The sequence below is a fragment of the Lampris incognitus genome, unplaced genomic scaffold (assembly GCF_029633865.1).
Source record: "Lampris incognitus isolate fLamInc1 unplaced genomic scaffold, fLamInc1.hap2 scaffold_319, whole genome shotgun sequence".
Classification (NCBI taxonomy): domain Eukaryota; kingdom Metazoa; phylum Chordata; class Actinopteri; order Lampriformes; family Lampridae; genus Lampris; species Lampris incognitus.
This window is the reverse complement of record NW_026611277.1, coordinates 1-24,207: the sequence shown is the minus strand read 5'-3', so window position 1 is coordinate 24,207 and position 24,207 is coordinate 1. Positions and strand designations below refer to the sequence as shown.

Sequence of the window (24,207 nt, the reverse complement as noted above, 5' to 3'; positions counted from 1 at the left end):
TCCTGCACTGCATTTCCTCTTCACCACCGCACCACTTGGCTACTATAGTCCTCTGTGGTGGCCACCATCTCCTCATGCAGCCTGAATTCCTTCTCATCTTCCTCCTCATCCTCCTTCCCATCTCCTCCTAGTCTCCAGAGCTGAGCCAGATAGGTCCGGTGGAGCTGCTGCCTCTGCTGCCGCTCCTGCCTCCTCCTCAGCCGCTCCTCCTGGTGCTGCCGCTGGCGGCTGTACTGGTAGCGCTGCAGAAACAGCTCCTTGGCGTACTCGTACAGCTCCACGTCGAGTGCGTTGAGTGCCTCGATGCGCCACCGCACCTTGTCGCTGATACCGACACTGGCGGCACGGGTGCTGTTGATCTGGGTGAAGGCCTGGATGAAGTGCAGGCCGAATGTCCGCTCAAACAGGTACTGGGTCTTGCGTTGGAACTCGGTCAGGCCGTAGAAGGCCATGTTGCGCAGGTTGGCCTTGGCGCTGGCCAGTAGCACGCGGCCACGCTCCAGCTCGTTCATGGAGGACATGTTGTAACAGCCCACCAGGCTGAGGTCAGCGAGCATGCGCACCTGTCGGTTGTTGGCCAGGTTGGATGGACAGTTCATGAACTCTGCCAGGGTCACCCCCGCCCAGTCCTCGCCACGGTAGCAGGCGGGGAGCTCGTCTTGTGTGGGCAAGCGACCGTCGCACATATGAAGAGCGGTTTTCCACGTGGCACCACGCTGCACGTGTTTCCATTCGCTGAGGTAGCGTGACACGGGGTCACGTAGCATGGTGATGTAGTAGAAATTCCTGCAGACAGAGAGAGAGATGAAGAGTGAGAGCAAAAAGTATTAGTTAAGAACCCATGTTTGCGTTGTACGTCCAGGTTGGGGTCAGTTGATTTGATGAGGGGAATTTCAATTAGAAAAATGTGCTATCAGAAGGTTGACCCATCCAGCATATTCCCTCCTGCCCCATACACAGCTGACACTCCTCAGTTTCTCTCTCTCTTTGTCTGCCTGTGGAAGACAAAATGAGCTGCAGGGGAAACTGGGTCAGCCTTTCTGTTCCAACTTTTACGCCTGCTTCATGTCGTAACAGCACATAAATATTAAATGCAGATAGCACCCTATATAACATGATTAATAAATGAACTAAGAAATCGACCAGTGAAACATCATTAAGCCAGATTCCCAGCCCGCAAGTTGAAGTGAGGTGATTTTCTACATTGTGCTTTGTGCCCCTTGTTGATGTCATATCCAGAATCATGTAGAACAATGAAAAATCGCAGCACCAAAAACAGGGTGAAAATGGGATTGAAATTAAAAAATGTCATTCAAATTGTCAGACTGTTAGGAATCAGGAACACTTTATACAAAATATCATTTGTCCCAGCCCACAGCAGGGCAACACAAAGACAAAACCGCATATCTAAAAACTACAAGAACACATATAAAACAAATTTCACTGTCCAGGAGAACGAACGCAAGGACGACTGTCAGAATTGCCGGTCTGCATGGGCTGGCAGTTAGCTTAGCCTGCCCCGCTTCCACGTCCTGTCAGACCGCCCTCGGTGTTTCCTCTTCGGGCGCAGCTCCAGGCAGGGGCATGGTCCTTGGGCCCACCAGACACAGCAGACCAGGTTCCCCCAGCCGATCCAACGCTAGCTCTCCCAGCCAGACACCTTCGACACACCTCCCTGCACTCCACACGACGACATTAAAAACACAGTCAACGCTAGGTGAGGCCGCTGCCAGACCGCCCTTGGTGTTATCGGAACTGCCGGTCTGCATGGGCTAGCAGTTAGCTTAGCCTGCCCCACTTCCGCGTCCTGTCAGATTGCCCTCGGTGTTTCTTCCTCGGGCACAGCTCCGGGCAGGGCCGTGGTCCTCAAGCTCTCCCAGCCGATCCAGTGCCAGCTCTCCCAGCCATCAAACGAAGACATGGACAAAGACACAGCATGAATGGTACTGGGCGAGGCCACGTGAATTCACACTGCCATCTTCCCACAACAGGAACAGAAAGCGGTGCAAACAAATGAAGAGTATCACACCATACGTTCATCAGATCATAAACATCCACAGCAATTACTCCAAAATCTCGTAGTATTTCCAATAACCCTTTACGATGAGAGGACTTCAGGAAGTGAAGAGAAATGGTTTAGACTGAGATTACAACTGCTGTGTAGTTTTACATATTTGGCTCATTTCCATACCCTTGCCTAAATCATATTTGTCTCTCCACAGCACCTTAAGTGTTTCTTTATCTCCTCCAGGTTCCTCGCAGTTAGAAACGATGCATAAAACAGTCGTCACAGATAAGGAGAAGAGGAGGAATTTAATGGCGATGGAGGAAGTCAGTGAATTGAGAGTTTCAACCATTTTCCTGTTATCTGAAATGTTCCTCTCATCCGTAGCGATCACAGTGACCTCAACTGCTCGTACGGGAGACATTGAGACATAAAGAAGTGGGAAATGGGACTCTTAACATCCGATCATCACCACACTTTCATTTCACGGCTCTCCGGTTTATTTCATGGTCCGCTCAATCAATAGCTAATACCAACACTTCAGATTCAAGGACGCTTGGAGGTGATGTTAAAGAAGGCGGTCATTTATTTTAAATCCTATTTTTGTAAATGGCCCTGTTTTCAGTACACAGTCTGTTCCCATTCTCTAGACGGTGTTTTCAAACTTGTGAATCGTCGTAAACTCTGCTTCTAAATTCCCTTGAGCCCGCTATAACCAAATTGGCTCATTGGCGCGTAGCATCCGAGCTTCTTGTGTATACCCAGAATTCAGCCAGAGCTGCTGGATGCACGCCCAAAAGAAGATCCCAATTTGTGTGTGTGTGTGTGTGTGTGTTCGAAGGGTTGCAGTAAGTCATTTGACAAACAACGGAAATGCCAAGACATGCACCCACAAGTACACACACACACACACACATACACATTCACACAGAAAGCGGCAGGGGAAGGGACTGAATGAGAGCTTCCGAATGGAGCTGTGTCGATACGGGAGTATCGACCCTACGGAGGATATGCTTGTGCAGTGAACCTTTTGTCCGACTCACTCCCCATTAGGTTTGTTATTATGGTCTGTATTTAGCTGTCTGTTTTGGAATATGGGACTGTGAATTGGCTCCTTTTATAAGCGTTAAAGTTTACCCATTTAAGCGGTGGACAAGCCTGTTGTCAGATTGAAGAAGCCACTTTATGCACCAGCTCCCGGCACTCGCACCGTGCCGAGAGCGGCACACAGGAATTAAACATCATATCCTGTAGTTTGTTCAATAAATGCCCAGAAAAACAGGCCAGTTTACATCATTAGCTCTTGTAATCTAGCAATTATGGTAGAAAGTGTTTGGATTTTCACCAATATTTTTCTTTTTTCGGGGGGGGGGCATGAATTGCCATGTCTCCCTTTAAAGCTGCAAAACGTTAAAGAACATTTTCTCTGTGTACCAGTGCTAACTACAAAACTGCCCGTGAAATGTAAGGAGTGTCCATTTAATTTGCACAGCGACAGCAAGTTGGACGTATGAGTATGGGAATCGTGCCAGCCATTTCGGCTGCACCACTGTAAACAACACCTCCACCTGAGCGTCAACAACTGTCGTGAGCAACGTGAGCCAAAAAGGACCATCACACCATCTGAAGCACCCAAAGCTCCAACAGCAAAGCCAGCGGAGTAGGAGAGAGGTGCAGACGTGATGGTATCAGCGTTTATTGTGACCCATTTGTTGTTAATTTTTTCCCCCTTTTTCTCCCCAATTGTATCTGTCCAGTTACTCCACTTTTCCGAGCCGTCCCGGTCACTGCTCCACCCACTCTGCCGAACTGGGGAGGGCTGCAGACTACCACATGCCTCCTCCGATACATGTGGAGTCACCAGCCGCTTCTTTTCACCTGACAGTGAGGAGTTTCACCAGGAGGACGTAGCACGTGAGAGGATCACGCTATTCCCCCCAGTTCCCCCTCCCCCCCGAACAGGCACCCCGACCGACCAGAGGAGGCGCTAGTGCAGTGACCAGGACACATGCCCATATCCGGCTTCCCACCCGCAGACACGGCCAATTGTGTCTGTAGGGACAGCCGACCAAGCCAGAGGTAACACGGGGATTCGAACCGGTGATCCCCGTGTTGGTAGGCAACGGAATAGACCGCTACGCTACGCGGACGTGTTGTTGAATTTCTTAAGCAATATGACTTTTTGCATGAAGTAGTTGGTGTTTGATAAAATCCTGCAGGTGTCTCTGGTTGTAATACCGTATGTCTGGTCCACTTTGAAGGAAGACACTTGCTGATGTTCTCATTTGTAAGAGAGGAAGTGTGTTTGTGTGCTTGTTAAAGGCAGGGTGCAGGCCGTTTCCAGCTCCGCAGCTGGCCAGTATAGACACGTGCTACTGCGGCAAACACGTTGCTGCTAATACCATACCTATATCTGAATCACCATGGCGCTGTCTGTGCTCTACCTCCTCCTCACTAGACGGAAGCTGAGGTGATATTCACCGTCTGTCATCGACCGTAAATTGCAGAAGCGTTACCGTTTCCCTTGACGCTAGTGTTTTTGAGTTAGCTTGAACAAAACTTAACTGGGGGTGGACGTGGGGGGGGGGGGGGCTCTGTTTACCGCTTCATTTGATTTCAATTCCTTCTTGGCCTGACATGGTGGGCAGCGATCTTATGTAATACACCTTTAAGCCCCCTCACTCTGAGTCTATCCTGCTTTCTTTCCTGCTTTCTTTCTTTCTTTTTTTTTTTTTACCGCTGCAGAGGAGCAGCACGTATCCACAGCATCTGACTTCGACAATGGCAGCAGTATCTGTAGAGCCTGTAGTTGGTTAGGACATCACTGCTATTAAGGAAAAATTACGGGAAAATGTGTGTTGTTGACCTTTGGCTGGAGAGAGTGCTCCGTGAAACAGGATCCTGAAAGGTCAACCATTAAGTCATTATCGCCAAGCGGCGGACAACAGCCAACCATGATAGCTACAGAAGTGTGTGCCATGATGATATAACGGAGCACACACTCCACAGTTAATGTCGGCCCACTGTGGGAGCCAATTGAATTAACCTCCCATCTTCGCCCTATTGAGCAAAAGGCACTAGATGGACGCACACACCGCTTCACAAAGCTGCCTTTGTTGTACTTCCTGGAAGACCGCTCTGTTTTTCCCCCCTTCGCTGCCTATCATCTATCCGTACAGCTAACCACAAGACATCCAGATCAATAAGTGTCCATGCGAGTCAGCCTCTCTGTGTGTCTGTGCTTTCATTGTGACCTATTGACTAAGAGTGGCAAATGTCAAGGCGCTCCACTTAGTCATGTCAGGGACAGAGGAGGGGTCACATTGTGAAGGTCAAGAGTGATGACCAGCTGGACGGATGGTTGAAGTTGGACGTGGAAAAGTCTGATTTAACATCATGTGGCTTTCATAGGTGGTGTTTTATCTTGTGTGAGACACTGGGAAACCACTGCAGCTTTACTATTGGTGGGCTTGGTCCTGCAATGGCAGCGTTAAGGTAAGAATGAATCCAAACTGAGAGTTTCCTTCAAAACTTTCACAATTTTTTTTAATGCACTGGTGTTCTTGTTAGAGCCACTCTGCAGATCTTGACTGAATAACACCCTTGAGAGCATCTTCTACTTTTATCTAACATAGCATGTTGGTTGACGAGGTTTTTTTTTTTAAATTTATTTTCCCCCTTTTCTCCCCAGTTGTACTTGGCTAATTACCCCACTCTTCCGAGCTGTCCCGGTCACTGCTCCAGCCCCTCTGCCGATCTGGGGAGGGCTGCAGACTACCACGTGCCTCCTCCAATACATGTGGAGTCGCCAGCCGCTTCTTTTCACCTGACGGTGAGGCGTTTCACCAGGGGGACGTAGTGTGTGGGAGGGATCACACTATTCCCCCCAGTTCCCCCTCCCCCACGACCGACCAGAGAAGGCACATACCCACATCCATCCAGCTTCCCATCCGCAGACACGACCAGTTGTGTCTAGGGATGCCTGACCAAGCTGGAGGTAACACAGGGATTCAAACCGGCGATCCCTGCTTTTGTAGGCAATGGAATAGACTGCTGCACCACCCAGGCGCCCTGACAAGGTTTTTATACACTAAAATAACTGTCTGCCACTTTTGTGTCTCTCAAAGCCTTCTCAGCATCCTCTGCCATCACTTTAAATTAGGCTACTCAGGATTTCCCAAATGCTGAGGTTAAAGGTCACAGCTAATGTGCAAAGTGGTGCTCAGCCATTCGAGCCTGGAGTTATCCGCAGAGCAAAAAGGGAGCTTGTTTGGCATTCACCTTCTGCTCATTTGATTCGTCGTGCAAAGATCACCCTTTCTCAGAACATTGGGAGTAAAAACTACAGACACAACCGCAGTACGGGGACCCCTGCGTGCGACAAGCTGATGTATGCAAGCAAGCATGTGCACATGACCACATGGACATGCTTGCTTGTATCCATGCGCTCGATGCGTTTGACAAACGATCAATCCAAGGCCTCGTCCATGCCCTTCTCACTGCCTGGTCACCTTCCTGTGTTTTGCAAACCTGCAAACACGCCTATTGATTCACAACGCTGTTCTGTCTGTGTTTGCTCTCTCAATCTCTCTCTCTCCGACGCTTTAAATCACAATCAAAAAGCTCACCACGGCCACACGGGAAAGTCTTGACACGGGATCGATTCCTGCCTTCTTTAAATGAAAAAAACTTTTGCTTTCGACGGGGACATCCTTCAGTCCCGTGAATAAAATGCTGACGGATCCATTTGCGTTCACATTTTTGCTACAGCCCCTTAAAGAGTGGTCCACCAGTCCAACATAACATCAGACCTTTCCTTTCAGCAGCAGGCAGTTTTCAATGCCATTTTGATCCCACCCATCATCTTCTGTGGAGTTGGAAATAAGTGGTGGGCCGAAGAAGCCTGTGGACAGGACATCGATTTCGCACCAGAGTCGTGGTGTTGATGACTCTCGCAGCCAGACCAAATCCATTTCAAAAGGTGCCTCTGAGGACCACAAGGGGTCCTTTCACCATCTCTACGTCTTGGATAATTACTTTAACCTTTGCAGCGTTCGCCCACATGTCTCCGACTCACCCCGGCACTCCAGAAACACTTTGAAAAAACCCCTTTGTGGTCATAATGGGGGCTCTAACAAAATTTTAGCCGTCTGAGTGGTGAGGCCCACTTTATTTCTCGCGTCTCGTGAAAGGGAATTGACCCCTAATCCCCCAGAGGGAAAAAAAAAGCAGTAGTGGAGGCAGTGATGCATGGCGGGTCTTTAAAGGAGCTTCTCTGGCGGGAGCGCATGGAACCAAGAAGATTTCCAACTAAACTGGCCATTTGATGAAGCAGATAGATAATATCCTGATTGGAGTAGAAGCATTTTGACTCGGAGGGAATATGCGGCCGACAGCCGTGTAAACAGTCGAGAAGGGAAGTAAAGTAAAGTAGAGGATTATGAGTGCAGAACGGGGAGACAAAGAATGGATAGCTGGACGGGGAAGAGCCGGCCGAGTGTGAAGCAGACGGGTGAAAAATAGATGTTACACCAGAGAGATAGATTACAAAATGAGTGATGGAGGCTAGAGGGCAGGTTGGCAAGATGATTGGCGAAGCAGCTTTAGCCGTGGTGGGACAAAGAAAGTCTCAGCGCCTCATTCTCTACACAGAGAGGTCAAGCTGGCTCCACTTTCACTGCGCTCTCTCTCTCTCCATCTCTCTCTATTAATGGTCCAGTTAAGTCCATGTTTACCAATTACAGGTAAACTGATCCGTATCCCCATCTGTGCACAACATATTTACAAGATCACCCTCAAGCATACACACACACGTACAGGCATGCACACATACATGTGATGTGCACATACTGAAAAACAATCCACTCTTCCTGAGCCTGAACCACAATAGCACAGACAAGTACACAGTCCAATCGTGGTGCTCTTTGCCCTCCATTAGATGGCTGAATCCAAGTGAGAGTAGGCAGGTAGTATTACATGAGACATTACCAAGAGAGGGGGATGAGCGAGTGAAAGAGAGATGATGAGCAACAAGGCTCGCACTTCACTGTGATCTTCACCGGTCTTGGAGATGATATACTATTTTTGGCCATAAAGGAAAAAGCCCCAGGGAAGCTGGCGTGGAGATGAAGGAAATTAAAACGCTTCCAGAAAAATGTGCTGGCCGGCCTGCATGCAAGCATGCAGGAATGTGACTGTTGCAATTAACTTCTAGGAAGTAGTTAAGTGATGAACCACAAAAAAAAAAAAAATTAGCTCTCGGACATAACGGTGATGTGTAATGCGTACAAGACGTTTTCAGACATTACTGCTATAGGATATATATATATATATATATATATATATATATATATATATATATATATATGGAGAAGCAGCACCAATGAGGCACCTGGCTCCTAATTTGCAGGACTTGAAATACTGACGCTGACGTTTGAAACACTGCTCACGCAAAAAAAGCAGATGCTTGCCTCTGAAAACCAGCAATAAGCGAGCCGAAGTATAATAGTCAGCTAAAACTGCTGACCTTTAGCTAACGCGTGCCTAATTAGCAAGAATAAGGAACGTTAAGAGTGGAAAACTGAAGAAGTGCCTGGATAAAAATGAGATGCTGAGCCCACCAAGTAAAATATCAACAAAACAGCAGGCAAAAGTACGAACTGGAGTTCAGACTTGAGTTTCCATCCACAGTCCAGAGAAATGTATGGATTGTGTGTGTGGGTCCTGTGGTGGACCAGCAACCAGTCCAAGGTGTCTCCCTGCCAGCTGGGATAGACTCCACGACCCTGAATTGAATTAAGTGGATTTAGTGAATGAATAGATACACCCACAAAGAAGCGAAGATGGTTAAGGAGAAAGGTCTGGCACGGGTGCCCTTCTTTTCATGCCATAACCCATCCATGGCCATACTTTTTGGCCTAGGCCTTGCCAAAATAAGCAATAAACATTGGGCGTCCGGGTAGCGTAGTGGTCTATTCTGTTGCCTACCAACACGGGGCTCGCCAGTTTGAATCCCCGTGTCACCTCCGGCTTGGTCGGGTGTCCCTACAGACACAATTGGTCGTGTCTGCAGGTGGGAAGCCGGATGTGTGTATGTGTCCTGGTCGTTGCACTAGCGTCTCCTCTGGTCGGTCGGGGCGCCTGTTTGTGGGGAGGGAGAACTGGGGGGCCTAACGTGATCCTCCCACGCGCTACGTCCCCCTGGTGAAACTCCTCACTTGTCAGGTGAAAGGAAGAGGCTGGCAATCCACATGTATCTGAAGATTGTGTGGTAGTCTGCAGCCCTCCCCGGATCAGCAGAGGGGTTGGGGCAGCGACCTGGACGGCTCGGAAGAGTGGGGTAATTGGCCTGATACAATTGGGGAGAAAAAGGGGGGGAAATCTCCCCCCCAAAATAGTAAAATAAGCAAGAAATTCTCATTTACCAGTCAAAAATGAGATAATTGACAATCCTCTCTATATTGTTCATAAATACATTATAATATATATTGTTAGTCATGGTCATACTTATGATGGAACGTGATTTTAATGCTGTTTTGGAATACAGTTTAAATCATTATATTGACTCCAAAGTATGATTTATTTATTTTTTCTCCACACACAAAATGTGTTTATTGTGGACATCTCATGACCCTCTTGGTCCCCCTCTGTGACCCACTTGTGGATCACAACCCGTAGTTTGATGGACAGTCAAGTCCATCACCCACCGATACACACACACACACACCCACAGACACACAAACAGCCTGGTGTGTGGGGCTTAGCAGCTTTGGGATCTTGGACCTGCGCCCTTTATATCCTTTGCTTGACATCTTAATCTTAGCAGCTCTGAAGTGTGACAGCCAGCCTTCAGGGTCCATGTTGGGTGCTGGAAGGTCCTGCTCAGTAAAAGTCCAGTCTGTCCAAATAAAATATTTCATATTTATGAACATTGGGTTTTTTATGAAGTACTTAATAACTTCTGTACGGGGTTCTGCCCACTTCACCATATTGGTTTCAAGTCTTGCAAGGTTACCATGTCACATGCTTTGTTGTTGCTTTCTAAGGTTATTTCACTCATTTTCTAAAAGTTATATAGTTGTATATACTGTACTGTACATTGCATGTATACCGGTACACTCTGTCATGTCAAGTACACTGAGAGAGCCACGAAACCGCAGTCAAATTCCATGTAGTGGAAACCTACATGGCCACTAAACATGATTCTGAAAAGTAAGGGAACCGATTCATCGCTTATTTTTATCACAAATTACCTCATCCACAAGAAAATGTCCCCAAAGAAGTAGAATTAAACTGCACCACTTGCTAATTGGCTAAACCACATACTAAGACTCTTGGACATCCTGCCATCTGGCGAATCACAAGTGAGTGAAGAACAGGAAAGAAATGACAACGTTGGCAGTGACAAAAACAAGATATCTATTTTAGAAAACAAGACACAATAATAATAATAATCATCATCCTTACACTTTTTTTTTCTTTTGGGTTTTTTCCCCCTTTTTTCTCCCCAATTGTAGCCTGCCAATTCCCCCACTCTTCCAAATTGTCCTGGTTTTCGCCCCCCCCCCCGATCCGGGGAGGGCTGCAGACTACCACATGCCTCCTCCGATACATGTGGAGTCGCCAGCCGCTTCTTTTCACCTGACAGTGAGGAGTTTCACCAGGGGGACGTAGCGTAAGCGAGGATCACGCCATTCCCTCCAGTTCCCCCTCCCCCCTGAACAGGTGCCCTGACCGACTAGAGGAGGTGCTAGTGCAGCGAACAGGACACATACCCACATCCGGCTTCCCACCCACAGACACGGCCAATTGTGTCTGTAGGGACGCTCAACCAAGCAGGAGGTAACACAGGGATTCGAACCGGCGATCCCCGTGTTGGTAAGCAACGGAATAGACCGCCACGCCACCCGGATGCCCACAGTCCTCAGTGTTTACAGAGGACGGAAGCGTTGAGATCAACGTGATTAATAACGCCAAAGGAAAAAAAATATCACTGTAATTTGTGGTGGATTGAAAGTTTTCTTGTCAAACGCTTGGCTGCCATTTATTTTTTGTGTGAAGATGTCATGTTTTATAAAGCGGTACTCTGCAGAACGTTCAATGCGGTTCAGATAAATGAGGACCTCCGGATTAATCACCCCTCCTCCTATTCCTCCCCAGATAAAGAAAACCTGTCTTTGCTTGTCCTTAATCTCCCTTAAGGAGTCCGGAGATTACCAAGATCCTCTGAATATCTCGCAGGAATACAGGACGCTTCTCGCTGAACTGAAGGCAGCACAGACGACTGAAACAATAAGGCCCATATATGATAATGTACTTCAACTTAATCCTCGACTCGCAAACCATCAGTCTGTCAGAGCGGATTAATTTCTTTCTAAATTCCATCTATTGGGCTCAGGCTCTTGATGGTGATAGCACTAAGTTTGATTTTAGCTTTTGTCAGAGAGAACAAAATGGAGCAGATGTCTGCAGCATTAACATTTAATTGATCGCAATTCGTAAATTGAAGGTCATCTGCAAACGAGACCCCCTGATACTGACATTACTCAACATCTAGCCCAAGGACACTTCAACACCAGTACTTTCTATGCCACCTTGCTGGCTTCTTAATTTGATCAAAAGCTAAATATTTTGGTGTGAGCTTTTACATGTTGAATGAAGCGGTAAAGTGTGCACACGAAGCTTTTGGGAGCAACTTAGTGTGCAGACCTTCATTCTAATTTTGCAGTTTTTGTCTTGCACCTTAATAATGTTTTCTGGATGTGTGCATACTTGGTTTCTCTTCTCATGCTTTTACACGTGACGCATAATGTCTTACATGCATAGGAAGTAATTAATCACCATGGAGCAATGATCATTTAATTGAATGTGTTATATGTTGAACACATTGTTTCTTTGCGATTTCTTCCTTTTTTTCCCCCCCTGAGAATTTTTTTTCCCCTCATCTGAATTAAGGGTCTAAAGATGGAGGATGCCCGTTGTCGTCTGCTGTTTGTTCATTGTGTTAATGTAAAGCCCATTCAGACAGTGGCTGTGAATGCACGTTCTTTTTTCTGGTTTGATATTAACTTCTAGATGGGAATCCCGAAAGCACCCGAGTACCAAGACCATCTCTGTTTTAGAGTCGGGCTTTGGATGAAGGTGAACTTTGTCATAGTATAGGGCGTCCGGGTGGTGTGGTGGTCAATTCCATTGCCTAACAACACGGGGATCGCCGGTTTGAATCCCCATGTTACCTCCGGCTTGGTTGGGCATCCCTACAGACACGATTGGCCCTGTCTGCGGGTGGGAAGCTGGATGTGGGTATGTGTCCTGGTCGCTGCACTAGCACCTCCTCTGGTCGGTCGGGGGCGCCTGTTCGGGGGGGGGGGGGGGACTGGGGGGAATAGCATGATTCTCCCACGCGCTATGTCCCCCTGGCGAAACTCCTCAGTCAGGTGAAAAGAAGCAGCTGGCGACTCCGTATGTATCAGAGGAGACATGTGGTAGTCTGCAGCCGGCAGAGGGGGTGGGGCAGCGACCAGGACGGCTCGGAAGAGTGGGGTAATTGGCCGAGTAGAATTGGGGAGAAAAGGGGGGAAAATGCCAAAAAAAAAGGTCATAGTATAGATGAGCATGTGCAGAACAGTCGGAGGTTTTAAGATCAGATAGACGTCAACAGTCGGCTGGAGGAGAGATTTACGCATCGGCCTCAGCTCGTGAAGTGCAACGAGACGTAACTCATATCTCCAGCTGAGGGAGACGATTTTTCATCAGCTCAACATCTGCTGCTCCACCTCCATTTAAACCTCATTTTCTCCCTCATTTCTCCATGTAAGGGAAGTTAGCATCGGGGCTGCTGGAGTGTTGGGTGTGAAGTAAACCATAAGGAATACCAAGAAGGAACCGTAAATGTAGAGATGAAATACAAAATCTGACAGTTTGCACAAAACAACTTGGCCTGAGGACAAATCTACCACCCCCAATTGTCCGTCAATCATTGCACTTCATAAATATTTCCTCAAGTGTGAAGGATCTGCCCATTTTAACTGCAGGGGTAGAAGTGAAAAATGAAAAAGATGAACTTTTTAAACATCTTTTGTCTTCATTGTAAGGCCATGAGTATCTTATAACGTGGTTGTGTGTGAATAACTTGTACAAGTTTTCAGTGTGATATCACAAGCCAAAGCAAAGTGGACCATCAAGATCCAGAAAAACTTTACACACTTTCGCCCTTCAAATTAGACAAATTTCTGTCTCTCCATTCTCCTTCCCATCCTTCTTTCTTTCCTTTCTGTCATATCAATTGTGGTATATGTTAAAATGCGACCTCTGATCACCCCCCCCCCCCATCTACTTTAAGTCCTACAATATTTTTCCCCATTTGCTCCATCGAAACTCCCTCACAGGGAAAGATTAATGTCTTGCCCCCTGCAACAAGCTGGCTTTTGTTGTCTTGTGGTCTGGCACGGAATCGAGTAAAATGTGCTGTTGAGCAAACGAAGAGTCATATATCTGGGAAATTTTCTCAGATAGTCCAGCTGATCCTTACTCGGCCGAGGAATGTCGGTCTCCAACTGGTTAAACATAAGAGTTTACCATCAGACGTTTGACTGGTAAATCTTGACAACTTTGTGCCTAATTATAAATTTTCCAGGTATCTAGCATCCAAATCTAGTAAAGGTGCCAAAAAAACAGGCTAAACTAGTGATTTCCCACTGTGTCTGGATTGAGCCGGGTAATTAGACAGGTAATGATGTGTCACGGCCCCGGCCGTGCCTCCAGTTATTCCCCTTGTGTTTCCCTTTTCCCCTTCGTCTCCCATTTTCCCCTGTGTGTGTGTGGGTGTGGGGGTGTGGGTGTGGGCTTGGCTTCCTTCCTTGGCACTCTCCGGATTGCGGTTCACCTCACCTGTACACCTTCCTTCCATCATCTCAACAGTATATCTACCTCAATTCTCCATCCGCTCTTCATCAGATCGTTGGTTCAACTACAATGGTAGGCCCTTGCTGTAGGTCAGAGTTATGCTGCTGCAGCAGCATATTCAGTTATTCCTCGTGTTGTTTGCATTACCTGTAGTTACCGTGTTTCCTTGTGCTTTCGGGATCACTATTCTCCGGTCCCCTTGCTTGCCTGCCAGCTTACTAAACCCCTGAGCTTATCCTCAGCCAGCCACACTCACTCCCCCGTCTGCCCGTCCTGCTCAGCTCAATTCTGCTAACCACCATGCAGCTCAGTTCAGCCATGCCAGCAGCCATCACCTCGGTACCTTCTGCCTTGCCTGCTGTCCTCATTCCCCTTTATTCCACTGTCTGTGTCCGCTTCAACTGGTTGTAAGAGAACGATCTAGCCGCCTTGGACCCAGTAAACTCGAACCACCTCATCCAAGGTCTCGCCACCCAGGGTGTCCTCGTGCAACAACACAGCCAGGTCCTTCATGATGTTCTGGAAGCCCTCAAGTCACTCTCAGCCAATGTGGCCCAGCTTGAACATCAACTCTACCCAGGTTTCGACACATTTCCTCTCCAGCTCCCGACGCCCCGGCTAGCCCCCCTGCTCCAGTACAACCTTCAGCCCAGCTAGCTCTCTATCCCAGAGAGCCTCACATCCCAGCGCTGGAGCGCTATGCTGTGTTCTGTAAGGTGTCTTTGAGTGCTCTGAAAGGCGCCCACAAATAAAATGTGTTATTATTATGAATCATGTCTCTATTGCTTTTTTTTCCAGCCTCTCACATCACATGAATTAATATCAGAACTTGACTCAGACATCCATGACGGCTGGAGCAGCTTCACTGTTATTTTTGCAGCAACCACTACAATGGAAACAAAAAAACAAGACTGATAACACATCAATGACAAAGTAAATGGTTAATGGTTAACATTGGTGACTGTCTGATAACAATAGCTGCACTTAACATAAACCTACTTGTTCTGATGATGGGCATGAGTATTTCAAAAAACTTTCAACAATCATGTTTTTGATAGTACTGAATGTTCGTATTTTGCTGATAATTGTACTTATAACTTTGAATCTAATATGAAAGGCTAGCGCACATTCTGTTTGTTTTCTGATGAGAGGAAAAAACCGAGAACCTGGTAACCCCCGCCTAAATGCACTTATTTATCTCACTTATAAAGTGTTTAACGTGTGTGTTTTCAATAACGGGCATAAAACAAAGTTGTGATTTACCAAATGTATCTTCTTCTTCTTCTTCTTTTGGCTTTTTCCCTGTTTCCCACGGGTCGCCACAGCGGATTTGATAGTTTCCATCGGTACCCTGTGAGGGCACAGCACCGATGGCGGCTGTTGTTAACACGGGCCTCAGCTGATCCCGTATGGAGCCTCGACTGATCCGGTATGGTCTTGTCACAACCACTATGGTCTTGATCCCGTATGGAGCCTCGACTGATCCGGTATGGTCTTGACACAACCACTATCTCTTAAAAATGACTTGTTTGCTTATTCAAGATCATATAAGTTGATACGGAAATGGCAGTAAAAATGGTCAAGAACCTTCATTTATGCTCAAATTTGCTCTTCTCATGATTTATAGATATGGCCTATTGTGAAATGGGTCACAATGGTTTGTCAGTTTTAAAAAGTGGGTCGCCAGAAAGAAAGTTTGAGAAACACTGAATATGATATCCTTATCTTTGTCCAGAATGTGGAGGAACACTTCCAGTATGTGAGGCAAGTTCTCCAAAGACTACTGGACAACAAACTGCATGTCAAAGCTAAAAAATGTAAATTCCATGTCAACTCTGTTGGGTTCCTGGGATTCAATGAGTGGGCAGGTGAAGCTGGATCCCAGAAAGGTTCAGATTGGCCCATACCCACATCCCTGAAAAAACTCCAGCTGTTTAAGGACTTTGTTAACTTTTACAGAAGGTTCATCAGAGACTACAGCTATGTGGCTGTGCCTCTTACCCAGATCACCTCTTTTTTTACTACCTTTTCGTGAACCTCTGAGGCAGATGCTGCCTTCACCGAATGCTTTACGTCAGCACCTGTCCTCATCTCACCAGACCCTTCCATCAGTTCATTGTGGAGGTTGATGCTCCAGATTCAAGGGTTGGAGCTGTTCTTTCCCAGCACTCAGCTTTTGATCAGAAACTCCACCCTGTGCATTTTTCTCCCACCGGTTGTCCCCCGCTGAGCAGGACTATGATGTTGGGAACAGGGAACTGCTCACAGTCAAGCTTGCTCTGGAGGAATGGAGACACTGGCTGGAGGGAGCAGAACACCCATTCATCGTTTGGATGGATCACAAGAACCTGGCCCACATCCTGTCCGCCAAACAGCTCAATTCCCATCAAGCCCATTGGGCGCTGTTCTTCGGATGGTTTAGTTTCACTCTCACTTACCGACCCGGTTCCAGAAACATGAAGCCTGACGCCCTCTGCCTACAGTTTGTCCCTGACAACAATCCAACCTAACCAGACACCCTCAACACACCTCCCAGGACTCCACATGACGACACCAAAAACACAGTCAACACCAGGCGAGGCTGCCGCCAGATCGCCCTCAGTGTTATCGGAACTGCCAGTCTGCATGGGCTAGCAGTTAGCTTAGCCTGCCCCGCTTCTGCGTCCTGTCAGACCACCCTCAGTGCTTCCTCTTCGGGTGCAGCTCCAGGCAGGGCCGTGGTCCCTGGGCCCACAGGAAACAGCAGACCAAGCTCTCCCAGCCGATCCAGCACCAGCTCTCCCAGCCATCAAACGAAGACAACTTAGACGCAGACATGGACAAAAGACACTGCATGGATGGTACTAGGTGAGGCCGCTGCAAATGTACGTTTGTGCCGCCATCTTCCCACAGCGGTACTGGGTGAGGCCGCTGCAAACGTGAGTTCATGCCATGGAGCCACATTGACCTCGACTTTGTAACCAGATTTCCACCATCCTAAGGTAACACCGTCATAACTCACCATTGTAGAGATTTTCCAAGACTTTACATAGTGCGCCCCTACCCAAAATTCCCACAGCCTCGAAAACTGCTGACCTCCTGGTCCACAATGTTGTCTGACTCCACAGAATCCCATCTGACATTGTCTCCAACCGTGGACCGCAATTCATATCCCAAGTATGGAAGTCATTCTGTCGGGCTCTTGGAGCATTTGTGAATCTCTCATCAGGTTACTATCCCAGACCAATGGATAGATGGAGTGGGCCAACCAAGACCTGGGAGCTGCATCTCGTTGTGTCACAGCCTGGAACCCCTCCTCTTAGAGTAATCATCTTCCCTGGATTGAATACGCTCACAATTCCTTGCCCAGTGCTGCCACAGGCATGTCACCCTTTGAACGCTCTCTGAGTTATCAGCCGCCTCTGTTTCCTGCTCAGGAGAATGAAATCACCGTACCCTCAGTCCAGGCCCATCTTTGCTGCCGTCGCAAAGTGTGGAAGGATGCCCGCTCCACTCCGCTGACCGCAACCAATGCATCACTGACCATTAATGTACTCCAGCACCCAACTACCAGCCAGGGCAGAGAGTTTGGCTTTCCTCCAAAGATATCCCGTTACAAATTGAATCCAGAAAACTAACACCCCAATACATTGGCCCTTGTGAGATTGACTGTATCATCAATCCCTCTGCCGTTAAACTCAAATTGCCTCCCTCAATGAGAATCCATCCCACCTTCCATTTCTCCCAGTTGAAATCCGTTTCTATCACTCTATTGTGCCCTCTGGCTATTCCCCCTCCACCCACCTGTATCATCGACGATCACCAGGCCTACACTGTCCAGTGGCTGTTGGATGTATGCTGCTGAAGCCGTGGGTACCAGTATCTGGTTGACTGGGAGGGATACGGCAGAGTAATGCACATGGATATGCCGCCAGCTCATTTTGGATGCCTCCCTCATGTGGAACTTCCATAGACACTACTCTGAGAAGCCTGGTGGTTCGCTTGGAGGCTCTCGTTAAGGGGGGAACTGTCATGGCCCTGGCCATGCTTCCAATTATTTCCTTTGTGTTTCCCTCTTCCCCGGTGTCTCCCGTTTTCCTGTGTGCGTGTATGTGTATGTGGTGTGGGCATGGCTTCCTTCCTTGACACTCTCAGGCTCTCTCCTGCTTGCGGCTCATTCACCTCACCTGCTCAGCCTGCACTCCTGCCTTCCATCAACTCAACAGTATATCTGCCCCGGTTCTCCATCCACTCTTCGCCAGATCGTTGGTTCAGCTACAGTGGTAGTCCCTCGCTCTCAGCCATTCTGCAATAGCATTCAGAGTTGTTCCTCGTGTTGTTTGCATTACCTGTATTCACCGTGTTTCCTTGTGCTTCGGTGATCACTACTCTCTGGTCCCCCTATCTGCCTGCCTGCCTGCCTCACCTGCTTGCTTACTAAAGCCTCGAGCTTGTCCTCAGCCAGCCACGCTCGCTCCCTTGTCCACCTGTCCTGTTCAGCTCAACTCTGATAACCACCATCTAGCTCAGTTCAGCCCTGCCATCGCCTCTCTACTTTCTGCCTTCCATGCCACCCTCATTCCCCCTTACTCCTACAGTAAACCCCCTTTATATTACTTAATTCCACTGTTTGTGTCTGCGTTTAGGTCTGCCTCCACTGATCTTAACATGATGTCTACTTTGGCCGGCCTACACTCCACTGTGATCTGAAGTAATGAGGTCAGTAATAAGGTTATTCTCTGTGACTGCTCAGTGTGAGGCTGGCCGTGGCAGAGACGGAGGCAGGCTCGGTAATTGAAACAGGTTTGACAGGGACCCTGCAAGCAAATTCAAACCCCACTGTGATGTGAATCCTTGGACCCCACGCAGTGAGCAAAACACCACAGCTGGCCAGTTGTGCGTTTGTCGCCAAACTAGCTCTTTGCTCGGCCGAGCTAAGGCTAATTTCCCCCCCCTCCCTTTTTCTCGCTAATTGTACTTGGCCAATTACCCTATTTTCCGAGCTGTCCCGGTTGTTGCTCCATCCCCTCTACCAATCTGGGGGGGGGGGGGGAGCTGCAGACTAGCACATGCCTCCTCCGATACATGTGGCATCGCCAGCCGCTTCTCTTCACTTGACAGTGAGGAGTTTCACCAGGAGGATGTAGCGTGCGGGAGGATCACGCTATTCTCCCTAGTTCCCCCTCTCCCCTAAACAGACGCCCTGACTGACCAGAGGAGGCGCTAGTGCAGCGACCAGGACACATACCCACATCCGGCTTCCCACCCACAGACACGGCCAATTGTGTCTGTAGGGACGGCCGACCAAGCCGGAGGTAACACGGGGATTCGAACAGGCGATCCCTGTGTTGGTAGGCAACGAAATAGACCACTACGCTACACGGACGCCCCGAAAAAGGCTAATTTCAGCCAAACGGCCTCAGTATTGAAAGACACATTGACTCTTGGTAGATAGTTCATTTGCATTAGACTCACATATTTGACTCTTAGCAGATAGTTTTCGCAGAGCGAAGGTTCTCAAGCTTTATCGAAAAAAGAAACCAGTCCCGGGGCTAAATTAGGCAACCATGAGCTAATTAACAACTTTTCTCTTCACATGTACCATTCTGAGTAAAGTAGCACACTGCTGACAGATGAACCTTGTTGCTAACCGATGTGTTAAAGCCATACGGACCCATGATCCCAAGCAAGACTGAAATACTGTATATGTCTCTGTGATGTGACATTTATAGTTCTGGGCAGAGGTTCGATGCAGAAATGCTGTGTTGTTGTCACAGTGGCTTTCTGGTCCAAGCTTGGCATACTGCATCCATCTGGTGTTGAATTGATGGATTTTTTTTTTTTTTTGGCAATGAGAGAGGTGGAGGAGAGAGCTACACAGCAGACAGATGGTTGTTATGTATTCATAACAGATCGAGGGGGCCAACAAAGATGCTAGCAGCCTGTGATCAGTGACAATCTGAATCGAAGTGCATTCAGGGATTTTTGAAAGAGCATTTCAGCTCAATGAAAGACTGTCTGGGGTCAGGACACAGCGGGCAGGAGGGGGCAGTAAGTGGAGGTGAGCATTTACAATAGCAAAGCTGTTGAGTTTTTGCAGGGATGCAATTTTTAAAAAATTTTTTTTACAACATTGAAGAGCTCCAGACTACATCTTGTATCAGAAAATGTAAAAGGATGAGTGTAGAATGACTCCTCTGCAAACTGCAGCCTCAACATTCAAACATCTGGATCAAGAGTGAAGAGAGATGTTTGCTGCATACCAAGACCTTCAACCAACTTGTTGGAATGAGGCGGAGCAATATTGACAAAGTCAAATGTCACAGTATCTTTGACCGAATACCTCGGTGTCGATAATGTGACGATAATTTGTAGATGACTCGTTGCTTTCATTAGATACTTACACACAAGAAAATATTGAGAAATGGTAATTAGTGATGTGGATATGATGACCAGGTACATTCATTATTCATCTCACTCAGTTACAACAGCCGAATAAGGGGCATCTGGGTAGCGTAGCGGTCTGTTCCATTGCCTACCAAAACGGGGATTGCCAGTTCGAATCCCCGTGTTACCTCCGGCTTGGTCGGGCGTCCCTACAGACACAATTGGCCGTGTCTGCGGGTGGGAAGCCGGATGTGGGTATATGTCCTGGTCACTGCACTAGCGCCTCTTCTGGTCGGTCAGGGCGCCTGTTCGGGGTGGGTGGGACTGAGGGGAATAGCGTGATCCACCCACGCGCTAAGTCCCCCTGGTGAAACTCCTCACTGTCAGGTGAAACTCCTCACTGTCAGGTGAAAAGAAGCGGCTGACGACTCCACGTGTATGGGAGGAGGCATGTGGTAGTCTGCAGCCCTCCCCGGATCAGCAGAGGGGGTGGAGCAGCCACCGGGACGGCTAGGAAGAGTGGGGTAATTGGACGGGTACAATTAGGGAGAAAAAAAAGAGGGGGGGGGGGGAATCAGGCGAATAAGTGCAGAAAATGGAGTCACTTTAACTGAGGTAATGACAACTTTGGAAGTTCTATCACAGATCGCAGACGATATCTACTCTCATATCAGGATACTGATATTATATTGACATTTTCCGGCTCTATATCGGAAATTACTTCTTTTTTTTTCTTTTAGAAGAAAACGTTTTATTGAATAGTAGGTGAAACCTCAGGGCCGAGGTTTGAGTCACTCCAAGGTCTCACCCCTAGTTTCAGCGTCCACCGGAAGTTGCGTATGTCGAGGACCAACTGCTCCCTGTATCGAGCCTGGGTGGTGTTTTAAGACAACTGCAGGATTGTTTCACCGTCAGAACGATCTGACCGTTTTAAGCCTAATAGTTTCATGTGAACTGTGGGAGTGAAATCCTCTTATAGAATATTCACTTGTCCGCATTGACCGGGCTTGTTTTCCGTGTCATCATCTGAACCTGGCGGAAGTGGATCTTTAAGTGCTCTCCGGATCAAATAAAAGAGGGGGAACGGCACCAAACCATTTCAGTCTCTTAAGTCGTGCTCTCGTAATCGATGGTTATCTCCGACCTCGGGTCACCTATCAAAACCCAGAGGGATTACAGGGTTCGGCCATGTCTGGAATGCTCTTATCCCGGCGAGGGAATCGGGGCCGAAGTACCAACCGATCCCGCCAAGGCAGCCGCATCTTCCAGAGTGGTAAAGAATAGGATTAAATATTAAGCAGCGACAAGCCCTGACAGCGCGAGTACACACGCGCCCGTGTGTGAGCCCGAGTGCGCACGACGGCATATGCTCAGTTTCTGTACCGCGGTCACCATGGGAACCACCGGGCATCATGCGTGGAATGCCGCGCCTGATATGTCTGCACAAGTAAGACGCGTCTCCAAGCTCGTCGGACTATTACGGAACTGCATAGCAACAGTTCATTAACACAGGAAGAATACTGAACACGGCTTTTCTTTCTTTTCTTTCCTTTTTTAAACAAAGTCTGCGTTTTTAATTTGTCCTTCACTTCCAGGCCAGTCACTAAACAATGAAAAAAAATTGCCCCTGGGTCTTTGTCCTCAGGAAACGAGGTCTTGATAAGTGGGTATTGAGTTGAGTGAGTTATGAATCGTGGCGTATTTGGTTCAAACTCGGAAGGTTGGATTTAAAAATCTGCCTTATCTGCAGTGAAATCCCTGGCGTGTTTTCTCCCCACTTTCAGACTGATGCACGATTATACTCGGCGATGCACTGGGCAAATATAAAGGTGGGGTCAACTCTGACCTTCCACCAGTCGTCATCGTCATCATCATCGCTGATGATGCAGAGTTTTCAGAAATCCCATTGAAATACATTACTTTCTATAACTTACATCAGCTTGATGCTGCGTGCTTGCTTTGAATCTGTGTGATGAAGATTTAAATCCACCCCATGAAAAACGGGCAAACTCTAATTCTGAAAATAAAAAAAGGCGGGTAAAGCTGCGTTCAGGTGCATTTACCCTCCACTATCCCACCGATGACGCTGATGTATACATGACATTGACTTACCTTCATGGACTGAAGGGCTTGACAGCACTGTGGCCTCTTTTACACCCGCAAGAGCATATGGAGATTTGCTCTGTGAACCAGCTAATGGCAAATTGGCTTCGATGTGCAAGCGCCACACCTCAGCGGGCCCATGCCCTTCTTAAGCACTTTAGTCGCTTAAGCTTAATTGCACCGGTTTCTTAATTACAGAAGAACTTAAGCAGGCCTTCGGCTGAGAGGAAAAGCCTGCATGCTGGCGGTGACTGCAGAGCTATACACCACTATGAAAGCATACATTTTGGGTATGGGGGGCGGGGGTCCTGAAGGGGACTGGATGTCTAAAAAGCGCGGTGATGTTTGTGCCGCGCTCTGCCTATGCTGACCTAAGCAGAAAACCTTGATGAGATTTGTGCAGGCTTTACCAGGTTACTGTCTCTGACCTGGATTGGTGCCCGCTGTGTGATGTGACGGAAACCAAGTGTGTCGAGCGGGACATCTGCTGCGCTGCTGTCAATTGCAGTTGAGTTTTGCTCCGTCACTTTACATGCATGAGTTCAGAAAATTAGCGCGTGACATCAGTGTTTGGGGATCGGTGACTTGTTTTGCTGGCGCGTGCAGGTTCATCTGGCGACAGCATTGTGTGTTCCTCATCGGCGCGCCGCTCTAAAACGCGGATTACTAATGTTTGACCGATACGTCCAAAACAAATAACGGCGGGATTAAAGTAAAGGCTTTTGAACAGGTTAAATCAAAGCCTGCACGGGCCGCTGAGTGCGCGAGGAAGAGACAGAGACGGGCAGGCAGGCAGAGACAGACAGACGGACAAAGGCAGAGAGACAGCAAGAGAGAGAGACACACATACAGAGGCGTACATATATACATACATTCATATAATACATACATAGGCCTGCATACGTGCATTCATTCATACATGTATGCATGCATGTGTTCACTTATACATGCATGCATGCAGGCATGTATGAATTTATAATGCATATATATGTATATGCATGCATACATAGATGCACACATGCATGCACACGTGCATGTGTCTATGCATATGCATGCATACATAGATGCACACATGCATGCACACACGTGCATGTGTCTATGCATATGTGTGCATACATAGATGCACACATGCATGCACACACGTGCATGTGTCTATGCATATGTGTGCATGCATACATATATCAGGGGCTAGTTTTAATGGCTGTGCACTTTACCGTTTGCTTTTTTGGGCGGTCTTCTTGTCCCTCTTGTTCATCACCACAGGCACACAGTTTGTAAGTTCGGTCCAGTCGGCGTGTAAGCCACAGCTCCAGCCCGTAGAAAACCTGGAGAACAGCCACGACTCGGCTTTGCCCGGCCGGTGACAGGTGCATTTCCTCTGGCCGGGCGTGCAGTTGCAGGGCCGCTCGAGCCGGATGTTTTTGACCAGGTGCCGCCCGAAGGTGGTCCCGCCGGTCTTCTGGATGTGCAGGAACACGACGACGTCGTCCTCCCTGATGTGGAAGGTCGACCCGTCTGTCCAGGTCCCGCTCCATGAAGTTGTACTTGGAGGTGATTTTGGAGGGGGGGTCCTCGTATGCGTCCTGCTCCAAGTAAAAGTCCGAGGGCGAGTACCTCCGGGACGTGCCCCTCTCCTCACTTTTAAAGTGGCAGGTGTTGCTGTTGGCCGGGCAGACATACTGGTAGCCGATCGTGAAGAACAGAACCGCCGCGATGGGGATGAAGACGAGTTTGTGGAACTTGTCCCGCATGGTGACAAGTGGTAATCACGCCATTGGGACGAACGGAAACGCGGTGTCCGGATGGCGCCCTCCTCCCTCCCCTCCTCT

The 24,207-nt window shown here is 48.1% G+C and overlaps 1 pseudogene; it reads right to left on the bottom strand.

The window, feature by feature from the left end:
- Positions 1 to 20: 20 nt before the first annotated feature.
- LOC130133430 (heparan-sulfate 6-O-sulfotransferase 3-B-like) lies at positions 21 to 24,129 on the bottom strand (annotated as a pseudogene).
- Between the last annotated feature and the right edge of the window lie 78 nt (positions 24,130 to 24,207).